Raw genomic sequence first — 10,040 nt, forward strand, 5'->3', positions numbered from 1 at the left:
AAGTGGTATGGCCCGAACGCATGGTTTAACTGATCCATCAGGTCAGTTACTGAGGGTATAGCAGCATGCAAAGTGGGAACAACTTTATTAAGTTCCCTGTAATCCACTGTCATTCACCAGGTTTCGTCTGCTTTGCGCACAGGCCACACCGGGGAATTATAAGAGCTGTGTACTGGCCAAATGATCCCTACCTTTCCTAGTTCGAGTACACTCCCAGTGATTTCTTCATAGCTGCATGGCAGGTGATACAGCTTCGTGCTAGTCACATGCCAGAGAATGGGTAATTGCAAGGGGTAGTGTGGTCCATGTCCCTGCAACACTGCCTTCACAAGCCAGACTCGCAGGCGTACCTCCCAGCTATAGTTTCCAATCACAGTTCTTATAAGACATCTACCCTCAAAACATACTCAGGAGTAGAGGATACATACACTTTTATGGCTTAGGAGGCAGTCTTCCTATCTCCAATGGAATAGTTATTGGCTTTACTTGAATAGTTTGGCCCCCATACCCATCAACGGCCACTGGGGTCCCAGCAAACCATTCCAGGTTCCCATAAAGAAGGGAACATTGTGCACCTGCATCCACCAACATGTATTATTACCCTAGTTCCTTCTAACATAAAACAGTTTATGTAAGTGAAACTATTATCTGCCCTTTGGGAGCCCAATGAGGGAGGAAAGGAGGACACTAGGAAAAGATGGAGGAATACAGGAGAAATGTGGCTTCTAGATGGTTCATCTGCAGTAAAGTTTATTCACCAGGGGCACACACAAGAAAAGGTGACTCTCTCAGAGGGTTGAGACAGAAAGGCATGTGGTTGGGGAGGATAAGACTGAAAGACTAAGGGATGGGGCTGTGGGTTGCGCGGAAGGGAGGCTGAAATAACCAAAGGTCAGGGCAGCTCATATAGCCACACTGTTTTCCACCAGGCTGGATCTCAGGTGCTCATGGGGCAGGTCCAGCTTTGCATTCTGGATCTCAATTTTTTTTATCCAGGGCAGCCAGCTCCTTCCTGAACTTGTTCAGCACAGCTTTAGGCTCAGGGCCCCCAAAATACTCCTCCTCATGCTGGCCCAGAGCCACCTGGCATGGGGAGAAAAAGGCAGTTGATCGCCTTATGATCCCGGTTTGGAGTGCCCATCTCCCCACAGCTGCCCCCTTCCTCAGGGACCAGAGCACCTGGCTCTCACCATAACAGGCTGGCATCTGCCCAGTTGCCAAGTGAAGGACATCTGGAGAGAAGCCTGATGAAAGTTGGGCAGTGTTGCCATGACCGTCTCCAGTGTCGCATCCTTGGTGGTCGGTGGGGGCAGTCGCATCGTAGAGGGTGCGTTAGGGACCCAAGAATACCAATCCAGCTAAGGAAGGACAGATATCTAAAATCAGTATCTGCTAAGCACAAAAAACTTTAGCCGCCTGCACACAGCCCCCTCCTCCAGTCCAGGTGCAAATGTCCACTGCCCTCCTACAGTAAGTACCTGGCCCATGTGGACAGAGGAGTGCTGGCCAGTGCAGGTGAAGATGCACGTGGTGACAAAGTGGCAGAAATGGTCCCGGGACTGTAAGGAGATGGGAAACCCTGCAAGGGGTAAGGAAGTTTAGAAGCTGTGAAGCCAGGGACAGAAGCAGAGTTCAGAGAGCAGGGAGAGCAAGAGGGAAGAGAGGGGGGCAAGGAGTCTCAGGAACTGATGTGAGTTGCAGTGGGGAAATGGGCAGATCCCCTGGGAGGGCCTCTATCAGTGGGGTACTGGTACGGGTCATACTGGCTCACAAGAGTCAGTTACGTTAAATGTTCAGGTATTAGGCAAGCTGATTGACATCACAACAGTAGCTACGGTGGAAATATTTGCACCATGGAAATGGCCAAATGCTAAAAATCAGGGCTTTTTTATCCCCCAGAGACCCAGTTGTTAAATATTTATAAGCAGCCACTGGTCCCACTACATCTGGGACCTAGAGAGGTTCTTATTGCATAGGAATCGAAGAAGGCCTTTAGGCATTTAAATAGGGGTTGGACATTCTTCTGGAAGGCTTAAGAGAAATAGGGAGGATTTTGGGGATGTTCCAAGGAGGAATCTCTCACATTGGCGGTCTCAGGGCAGGGGCTCAACTCACCTTGGTCCTGAGCGCCTTGCAGCCCAATTTCAGTGATCTCTCGACACCAGGACTGCAGTTCAAGATCCTCTTTCACTGCCTCATCCATCTTATAGTGAAGACTCACAATTCCCTCCACATAGCTGCCGGCCAAGGGGTTGGGGCAAGAGAGCAGAAGCTGACAGGGAGCCTCCAGACCCTGGGCTCCTTGCTCACAGGGCCAGGCCAGGCCCCCAGGCCCCAACACAGACCTTCTGTTCTCCTGGGCCTCTTCCTGCCCACCCACCTGCACCAGACTGCATTGTACTTGTCACAGCTAATGTTATAATGCAATCTTTATTGCCTGTGAGCCCTAAATGGAAGTGAAAACCCGCAAAGATCAGGACCTTGCCTGTCTTAGTTAGCACAGATACCCAGAATGGTTTTTGCCCCACTGGAGGGGCAAAAAGAAAGAGAGTTAATGGGTAAATACTCCATGCAAATTGTCTGTTTAAAAAAAAAAAATGGGGCCCTGGCCGGTTGGCTCAGCGGTAGAGCATCGGCCTGGGGTGCAGGGGACCCGGGTTCAATTCCCGGCCAGGGCACACAGGAGAAGCGCCCATTTGCTTCTCCACCCTCCCCCTCTCCTTCCTCTCTGTCTCTCTCTTCCCCTCCTGCATCCAAGGCTCCATTGGAGCAAAGATGGCCCGGGCGCTGGGGATGGCTCCTTGGCCTCTGCCCCAGGCACTAGAGTGGCTCTGGTCGCAGCAGAACGACGCCCCAGAGGGGCAGAGCATCGCCCCCTGGTGGGCAGAGCCTCGCCCCTGGTGGGCGTGCCAGGTGGATCCCGGTCGGGCACATGCGGGAGTCTGTCTGACTGTCTCTCCCTGTTTCCAGCTTCAGAAAAAACAAAAAATAAAAATAAAATAAAAAATGGCTACTGTTGTTGACCCGAGCACTTCTAACAGGCCCGTGTGTTATTATTTTAAAACCCTTCAAAACTGGCTGGAAAAATCTGTTATTTGCATGGTCCCTTCTTTTGGGAAGGAATCTTCAATCTTTTGTGGGTACTGTTTATATATGATACGTTTATCCATCATGCATTATACATGGAGAGTAAGACATCTTACCTCTCACCGCACTAATCACCCACCTTGTCAAGTACTGCTTCTCTCCTGGGATCACATTTCTGGAATTCCATCCATAGAATAAAGTCGGCTTCAAACAGGGAACCCTTCTACAGAGAGGAGAAATGTATCCACAGTTAGCATTCAAAGTCGAACCCCAGAAAGAGGGCAAAGGGAGAAAGACTTTTAAAGACATCTATTTTTAACCAATGTTACCCCAGTACATTTTATTTAAAAACAAAGCATTTGTTTAGCTTCTTGACATTATCCTATATCAGTACTACCATCCTATTGGCAGAATCAGAGCATCTGTTCCAATTCATCTCATTTTAATTAAAGGAAGAAACCATCTCGTGTGGGTTGGTGCCTTGGGCAGGTTTTGTGCTAGCAGACCTAGATTTAGAACTCGGACCCTCCATCCAGTTTACATCACATGCATTGCAAACTGTCCCATTGTCGAGATAGCCATGCCCCTTCCCCGATTATCCCCCAGCAGGCGGCTCCCTGTGTTTGGTTCCCATCAGCTCAGCAAATGGTCTTTCACTCCCTGTTCCAATCTCACCTCTGCCAGGTAATCCGCAGAGGTTCCCCTGACTACCACTGCCTCAGAATGCAGACACACACGACGGCCATGCTCACATCCTGCCTTGTTCGTCTGCCTTACAGCCAGCTCATCTTTTCTGTATCCAGCTTTCCTCCTCCAGGAAAGCTCTTCAGTTCTCTCCACCTGACAGTGCATTCATCACCCTTCTTGCTGCACATGAATATGTGGGTTGGGAGCACTAACATAAGCCTGGGAGTGTCACTGTCCCAGCTAAAATCTCAGGCCCCACCTGCATGTCCTTGGAAATCCAGGCTGGGAGTCAGTCCCTCATAGTTCCCCCACATATTTCTATCATTCTGAGTTTTTCCCAGTACAGGACTCTGCACCCAGGGACAGTGGGTTAGCACAGCCTCCCTTCCCTGACTCACATTTGGTCCCTGCCCTTCACCACGTCTCCCCACACAGACAAGGAGAGAACAGTGTAGGGAGAGAGGAGGTACCTGGAGTTCTTTCTCCAACTGGGCCTGAAGCTCCTCCATCCCCGAGGGCAGCACCAGCCGGGAGGGCAGAGAGGAGAAGCATCTCAGCAGCATGGGGTTGGCACCATTGAGGAACTGGTAGCCAAAAGCTCATCATCCTGCCAGCACCGGTGAACCTTCTCTATGGGGTCGGCGTGGAGGACAGGAGGAGGATTTTCTTTTTTTCAGTTGAATTTATTGGGGTGCCATTGCTTAATAAAACTATATAGTTTTCATGTGTACAATTCTATAATACATCTACTGTATACTGTGTTTTCACCACCCCAGGAGGAGGAGTATATTCACAACTCGATGTCCCTTCCACAGGGTCTACCCCAGTGACTCAGGCATATGACCACCCTGTATCCAGCCCTCTGAGATGACCAGGCATGGGAAGGTTCATCTGGGTAAACGTTATGGGGGAGTACAGAGTGTGAAGGTCAGGTCATCAAAAGGGGCCCTCAAAGGGGATATAGAGACCTGGAGAACCACTGACCAGCCAGGGTGCTCTTCTGGCCCCAGAAGATCTGATCAAAATCCTCCAGCTGGTTCCAGGAGCTCAGGAGGGTGTAAACACGTTTGAGGGCCATCTTTAGTGCCCTAGGACAGGTATTGAGGCATGAGCCATTCTCTGATTCCTCAACCCCTCACCATTTACCTCCACTTGGGATCTCCCAGCCCTTTTCCCACTCTGAGCTCCAGGCTTTTCCTCACCCTGCCTTCAGTGTCCATTCAAAGTCCAACTTCTCCTCGTGGAATCTCGTATTTCGAGGTAGGTCATTCTCACAGCCTGCAGCTATTGTCAGGGGTAACCCTTCCTTCCAGGTGGCCCAGCTAGGAGATGGGGACAAAGCCTCAGGGAGGGTGCTTAGTTCAATGATGTCATAGGGTCAGGGGAAGTGGGGTGAAACTTGGTGGTCTAATATGGGTGGGTGGTCACCGGTATATTTGTCATCTTTCCTTCAGTTCCTTCTCTCGATACTTCTGGAACACATCTAATGCATTGTCCCCTGCCAGGTGGGCTGGGGAGAGATTAAGATGATTGGCCACACAAAACTGTGTGTGCTCTCCTGCTTGACTCCACCTTCCTTTCTCTATCATAGTCCATGTGTTCAGTCATGCTGTGTCGCTTTTATTGCTGCCTGTGCTTCATTCCATGGCTTCCCCAGGCACATGTATCCCAACTTTGTACTCCTGGTTCCACTTGTCGCAGCCCTCAGCTCTTGCCTTGAGACAAAATGTCATGTTTTTCACCCTTTTCTTGTCCCTTAATTCATCATTTCCTACCTGATCCTGTTTCATCAATAACTATGGTTGAATAAATCACCTGAATTAAGGTCATAAAATCTTAATCCCCTCTATGTCCACATGTACGATATATTGCTTTGTTGAATTTCCACTTCTTAAGCCTCATCCGTCACACTTTCAGCTGTCCTAAAACGCTGTTTGCTTTCGTTAGCTAATGTCATCTCTCTTAGACTCTTACCATCAAAGTCTAGATTATCAGTACTTATACTCACCTGTATCCAAGTCATATATTTCATGTTTCCATCCTTACTTGTTCTTGACCTCACTTGTTTCCATGTTCATCTCTCTTATTTCCCACAGTAATAATTCCGTGTTTGCAGTCCTCATTCTCCCCGCCCCAGTCAGGGTGCTCCCTGCCCTCACAGTTTCTTCCGTGCTTTACCAATCAAAGCAGCCCTCTTGATTTCACCCATTTCAAATCTCACATTTGTCCTGAGAGGAAAGTCCCCTTTTTGTACTCTTAACTCAAATTTCCCGATCTATCCCTATTCTTCATTATCTATGTGTTTCATTCTTAATCAGCTGAAATATCCACAACTCTCCTACACTATCCCATATTACTTTGTTACCTTCCCTTATTCTGGTCCTCTCGTGTTCACACCTTAACCTGTTCTCCAAAATAACATATTTTGAATTAGGTACACTACCCCTTTGACCTCCCGTATCTCCACCATCACCTGTTCCCTGAGATAAGACAGTCTATGTGGGCCAAACTCTAAGCGCTGTTTCCACATCGCTATCTGTATCCAGCTTCATCTCACCTACCCTCCACATCACAACGTTTATAGCTGGTAGCCTGACTTCATCCTGCCCTCGTCTGTACTTATGACTGCTTGTGTCTCAAAGACATAGATTACATGTTTCCAGTCTTACGTGTCATGCACCTCAATTGTCTCTCATACTTATTTCCTAAGATAACAGATTCTGTATTTGCAGTCTTCATTCATCCTGCCCCAATCAGGGTGCTTCCTGCCCTCACAGTTTCTTCCCTGTTTTTCCTACCACAGCAGCCCTGCACGTCATATCCATGTGCTTCCCTTACCTGTCTCCTCTCCTATTCCATGTGCTAGCCTCACCTGCCCCTGCCCTAACTTGTTCCCAGTCACTAGAGATCTTTCCACTTGACTTTGGCTCATCTGCTTTCCAGCATTGCTGCCACTCCCATTCCCTGTGCTCACCTTCTAGGGAGGTGGGATCCGCACATCACTTAGTTCCGGTCCAGTCCCACTTCCAGCCTTTTAAATTCTACGTGTAACCTCCCCCCACTTCCTGTCTTCTCCACCCTTCACCTGCGGAGCAGCCACTTTGTCAAGCCCTTTGGACCTTCCTCAGTGCTGTCCCCTGCCCCCCCCCCGTCCCCACCCCCAGGAGTCCCGAGACCCTGCGCCCACTTCCCTGAGCGGCCCCTCACCGGTGCCCTCGGGCAGGGTCAGCACGCCCTCGCCCTGTACCCAGCGGTAGCACGGGAAGGCGGCCTCCTCCGCGCTGGCCCCGGGGCCCCGCACGGTGATGCGGTCGCAGAACCAGGCGTCGTCCACCAGGGAGTGGTGTTTGCGCAACGTCACGAACTGCAGGGGCCCCAAGTCGTCCGGAACGTCGTGCTCGAACTCCTCCACCTGTGGGGACCGGAACCCGCTGAGACTTGGTAGCGGGGACCCTGGACAGGCCGTGTTCCCTGGGGAGGGGGTCTTCTGTGGACTCTGGTGACAAAGCCTCCAGCATTCCCTCCTCCCAACACCACCAGGAGGTCCCACAGCACCGGGAGGACCGGGACGAGGGGCGCGGGGCGAGGCGCGCAGTGTCCTGAACGGAGGGCTGAGCAGCATCTCCTGCGCCCTCCATCACCTGAGCCCTCACCGCCTTCGCACCCTTGGAGGACCTTCTTCTTTGATGACCCCGTACTGACACTGGCCTGGGTGCGAGCACCACGGTCGGGGTTAGGGGTGAGGGGGTTTGAGCCCCTCCTGTGCCCGGCTAGACTTGTCCCCGTGTACCATCTCCTGGAAGTCTCAACCCGAGCACTGCCACTCTTCCTCGCCCCGGCCCCTCGCCGTGAGCTCGGCCGGGATTGGGGTCTCCGCCCCCCTTGCTGACCTGGCCCGTCGTCGGCCACAGCTGCAGCTCCAGCTCCGCCTCCCCGCGCGCCCCGACCAGCCACAGCTGCACGCGGTTGAAAGACCCGGACCAGAGCCAGGACCCGGTGGCCACGCGGACGCGGTAGCGACCCATGGTAGGGAGTGGGCTCGCCTGGGTGTCAGAGGTTCGGTTACGGATACCAAAGACTCCGCGGCCAAGCTTGGTTTTATCGCCTGCAGGACAAGTCCAGGGCTTAATAAAGCAGGACTCTGTGCGCCGCCCCCTGCAGGATTGGTCCCCACCCCACACAAACCAGAGCCTGGGATTAGCCCATAGGCGGGGAAAGGCGGACTGCCCTGCCAGCGCGGGGCTGAGCAGTGGGCTTGGCGGAAGATGAGGAGCTGAGCCTGGGTGTGGAGGAGATGAAGAGGGGCAGGGCGAATCCATTAGAGTTTTCCTTCTAGACTCTGCGTCCCCACCCCCTATTGCCAGCCCACCCCCATCCCGGTCTAAGCACCCCTTTTGTTTTAATACCATTTTCTGAAGGGGTCCTGGGGACCAGTCCCTTTTCCTGCTGGCAGTGCCTGGTGCCCCTGGGCGATTGTACCCCTGTCTCTTCACCTACCAGGTCTGGTTGCCGAACAGACATTGGGGTTGTTATTGTGGGCCAGAGAAGGCCTTTCTTGAGGAACATTCCAGAATTCAGGAATAAGTTAGAATATTTTCTGTAATAAAACTTTGGTTGCCTCACACCTAGAAAGTAGCTAATGTATTCCTTTTCTCCCTTTTCTATCCACACCCCCATCTCAAGACAGGTAACCAATGTCATATCTACTGTTTCTGCTTGTCCCCTCCTTTTGGTTAATAGGATTCTTTCATATGGTTTGGGTGATTTCTTCCACAAAAATGACACTTTTGTTTCTTAGAAGTTGCTTTCCACAGTCACCAATAATGATGAGAATGTCTTCAGCTAACTTTATGGATTATTCTTTGATGGGTATTCAGTAACAATATGATGAGTGCTCTGAAGAACATCTTTGAATGTGTACTCTATGTACCCTTATATTTAGAGGATAGACTCCCAGAAATGAGATTTCAGACTAAAATGAATGTATATATATATATATATATATATATATATATATATATATATATATATATATATTATATTGGATGTTATTTATTTTGAAAACCACTTTTTGAGGTATGCTTGATATGTCAAATCTGTACATATTTGATGTATGCAATTCAATGAGTTTGATAATAAGTATACACCAACGTATATTACTGTCAAAATGCTTCCTAGAAAGGCTGTAGCATAGTCTAAGAGGGCCCTTTTCTCTGCATCTCTATACCAGTATAGAAAGATATTACTTTTAAATTTTGCCAATAAGATGGGTGTAATTTTCAAAAACAGTGAAGGATCTGGGATTTAACCAACTTAAAAAGTAGGCAAGTAGTCAGTTGCTGTTTGGGGCGGGGGTGGCATAAGACACAAAACTTCAAGTTCAGTAACAAAGGGGACCCTACTAATCAGAGCAAAAGCAACAGCCATAGTTTATATTCACATCATCTCCTCATGCCCTCCCAAGTCCCAGAGGGTGATTGATTTACGTGGTTCTAGATCGATGAAAGCAGGCTGCATTATGGGAGGAAACCACTGAGGTTGGGGACTCACTACTTTTATGTTAAGCAGACATAGATTAAATAAGAGTGATTTCAGAAACAAGTGCAACACATGAACCATAAAGAACATTGATCTTGGGGTTGGGAGTGGCTGGGGACTGTTGCCTCTCACTACAAATCTTTCGTGTCAGTAGACGAAAGATCTATAATCTTTCCAGCATCTCTCCAGCATCTATAATGTGTTGTTCTGTTCATGAGCACCATGACTGGTGTGAGGTGATATCTCATTGTGGTTTTAATTTGCATTTCTCTAGTGATTAGTGAGATTGAACATTTTTTCATCTATTGGCCATCTGTATGGCCTCTTTGGAGAAGTGTCTATTAATTTCTTTTGCCCATTTTTTGGTTGGATTGTCTTCCTGGTGTTGAGTTTTACAGGTTCTTTATAAATTTTGATTATTAACCCCTTATCAGACATATTGTCAAATATGTTCTCCCATTGTATGTTTTGTCTTTTTATTCTGTTCTTGTCTTTAGCTGTACAAAAGCTTTTTAGTTTGATATAGTCCCATTTGTTTATCCTGTCTTTTATTTCACTTCCCCGTAGAGATAAATAAAAAAATATATTGCTTCAAGAGATACCAGTGAGCTTACTGCCTATGTTTTCTTCTAAGATGCTTATGGTTTTACGACTTACATTTAAGTCTTTTATCCATTTTGAGTTTATTTTTGTGAATGGTGCAAGTTGATGGTTTAGTTTCATTTTTT

The 10,040-nt window shown here is 49.0% G+C and overlaps 1 non-coding gene and 1 pseudogene across 1 annotated transcript; one reads left to right on the plus strand and one right to left on the minus strand.

Moving 5' to 3' along the window:
* Positions 1–745: 745 nt before the first annotated feature.
* LOC136391554 (polyunsaturated fatty acid lipoxygenase ALOX12-like) lies at positions 746–7,822 on the minus strand (annotated as a pseudogene).
* Positions 2,603–2,678, plus strand: TRNAP-GGG (transfer RNA proline (anticodon GGG)). The gene has a single exon. It is a non-coding gene; the product is annotated as a tRNA-Pro (tRNA).
* Positions 7,823–10,040: the final 2,218 nt, after the last annotated feature.

The sequence above is a fragment of the Saccopteryx leptura genome, chromosome 2 (assembly GCF_036850995.1).
Source record: "Saccopteryx leptura isolate mSacLep1 chromosome 2, mSacLep1_pri_phased_curated, whole genome shotgun sequence".
In the NCBI taxonomy this organism is placed as follows: Eukaryota; Metazoa; Chordata; class Mammalia; order Chiroptera; family Emballonuridae; genus Saccopteryx; species Saccopteryx leptura.